Source organism: Berghia stephanieae, chromosome 14, assembly GCF_034508935.2.
Source record: "Berghia stephanieae isolate SIO BIC M18660-M18661 chromosome 14, UCSD_Bste_1.3, whole genome shotgun sequence".
NCBI lineage: Eukaryota > Metazoa > Mollusca > Gastropoda > Nudibranchia > Aeolidiidae > Berghia > Berghia stephanieae.
The window spans coordinates 3029006-3031322 of NC_088373.1; the positions used below are offsets into that span (position 1 = coordinate 3029006).

The 2317-nt window shown below is 37.6% G+C and overlaps 1 protein-coding gene across 1 annotated transcript in view; it reads left to right on the forward strand.

Moving 5' to 3' along the window:
- Positions 1 to 773: 773 nt before the first annotated feature.
- Positions 774 to 2317, forward strand: part of LOC144959438 (uncharacterized) — a 23416-nt gene continuing 21872 nt past the window's right edge. Inside the window, exon 1 of the mRNA XM_078892023.1 lies at positions 774 to 865. The gene's annotated coding sequence lies outside the window, so the exon portion shown is untranslated. The remainder of the gene's footprint in view (positions 866 to 2317) is intronic.

Consider the following 2317-nt stretch of genomic DNA (forward strand, 5'->3'; position numbering starts at 1 on the left):
GGGTGAATAAAGTATATCTTATAAGGCTAAGTATATAGCCGCGATTAAAAATCAAATGTCAATAGGATTTTGGTTCAAGTAGCATAATATAATATCAATATTTAAAATATCGAATGGCCCCCGTATTACCTCATTAACATATCGGTTCTAATTTTAACTTTCCTGGAATTTCTATTTCTTGACAGGGTTGCCAGTTTGGCATTTTAAATGCCAGATTCCAAAAATCTGGCATTTTTGAAAACCGTTTGGCATTAGAAAAATCATTTGGCATTTGGCATTTTCATTTGGCATTTTCTTTTCTTGTATATTATACTTCAAATGACACCTTTTCTTAATTATTTCTAAACGCGTAAACACAAATCTCTTCACATCGGAAAACTTTGCTATTAAAACTCGCACCCTGAACTAGCCCTGCCTCCCTCAGATATTCACTCAAATTCAGCCCTCGACAAGTATCCCCGTAAGTTTTCTGGGAATCTCCTGCAAAACTCATGTATATTTGCGTCATGGTCGCCTGTTAACTTTCACTCCACTTAGTAGTAAAAAATTACCCCAATAGGAAATTTAGTATAATTCAAAAAAAATAAAAATAAAAAATAAAAAAAAGACAAGAAAACACGCAAGCCACCAGGATATGATAGTAAATTGTCTATCAAAAGTGAGTAGTTTTCTTAGTGGGGGTGGGAGTCAACAGACTTTGGCCTTTTTTTGAGTGTTTTGGTATTTTTTGAGTCTTCCCCTGGCATTTTGTTGAAAAATAATCTGGCAACCCTGTTTCTTGAGACGGCAGAATAGGCCAAGTCGTCGTGGGCAAGAAGGCCGCTCGAAACTCGAAAGCTTTGAATGAATTTTGCAAAGATGTCAGGTTTGTTAAAACAAACATCAATTTGAACTGATTAGCATTAGATGATATTTATTTAATCTATATGATAGATAGCATGTCTTCATTTTCACAACTCCACAGTCCGATAGTAGATAGATAGTCAACTTCCAAGATAGAAAGAAGTATTGTGCAAACTCTTATTCTTTGTTGGTAGAGTAATTTTCATCATTTTTTTCAATCTTAGTTAAACATGTTCTTTTATTGAGTTTGGTATTTTTGATATTTTCGATTTCTGTAACTTTTTGTTCACTAATTTTGTTTCTTCTCAGTTTTTTTTTTTTTTTCCGGACAACTCGGTTCAGCTTCAGTTTCACTGTACCTACTTGTACTTGGCTAACAAAGTGGCAATTCGGACTCGAGTCTGAATAGTCTCCCATGGCTATTCGGTCTAAAACTTCAATATGCCTGCTCAAAAAAATGGGGGGGGGGGGCGAAGAGAACAATGCAGGCTGTGGGCAGAAGGGGGCAACTGATAAGGCTGTCATTATTCCCAGACGCCTGTCTGGGGATAATGAACATTCATTATCCCCAGACAGGCGTCTAGGAACCAATTTATTGTTATCCCCAGACAGGTGTCTGGGGATAAAGAAAATTTGTTATCCCCAGACGCATGTAGCAAGTGGGCAGAAAGATTTTATGCAAAATGCCAAACTAGGCGTGAAAAATACCAAATATTCTGGAAAAAATACTAGTGGTTGTGTCCCAAAACAGTTAATATATCAAGTGATATTTAACACAAGATGAAAGTAAATAGTGATCAAATGTCAAATCCAGCTCTTTTAAAAAAAATTATTTTAAAGCAAATGGATCAATGAAATTTCTTTTGTTACTTTGATCTGAAAACGTCAAACTGGCAATTCGACTTTTTATTTTCAACCAGGAAGAAAGTTGTTAATCATCAAATCTGTTCATAGTCCACCTTGACTTACTTGACTTAGATGCCTTTCGCGTCTCGACCGAAAGATCGGGTCGCCTTGGCTGTTTCCAGTATTTCCTGTGTGAGGTGTCTCCAATATTGCCGGTCCTCTGCTAGGGTTCTCAGATTTTCAAGGTCCCCTGCCGTTATGAGACTAATGCTTTGTCCAAGTGTTGTGAGGTTTTTGTTTAGGATCACAGGGAGTGTTGTGATCGGTCTTCCTCTGAAAAGGTTCCCGTGTTTTTGGAAGTATCCCGACATGGCTTGGTTAGCTGGTATGTTTTTGTCCCTGCGTAGTATGTGACCGAAAAGTTGCCATCGTTGTTGTAAAATGTCAAGGGAGATTGGTCTTTCTTTTGTGATCTTATAGAGTGATTCATTTGAGATCTTTTTTGGGTATTTGATGTCCAGTACCCTTCTTAGCTGTGTGCGATGGAAGGCATCCAGATGTTCTTCTTTGGATTTTGTCAACGCCCAAGTGCCGCAGTTATACAGAAGTACCGGTTTTACAAGAGCAC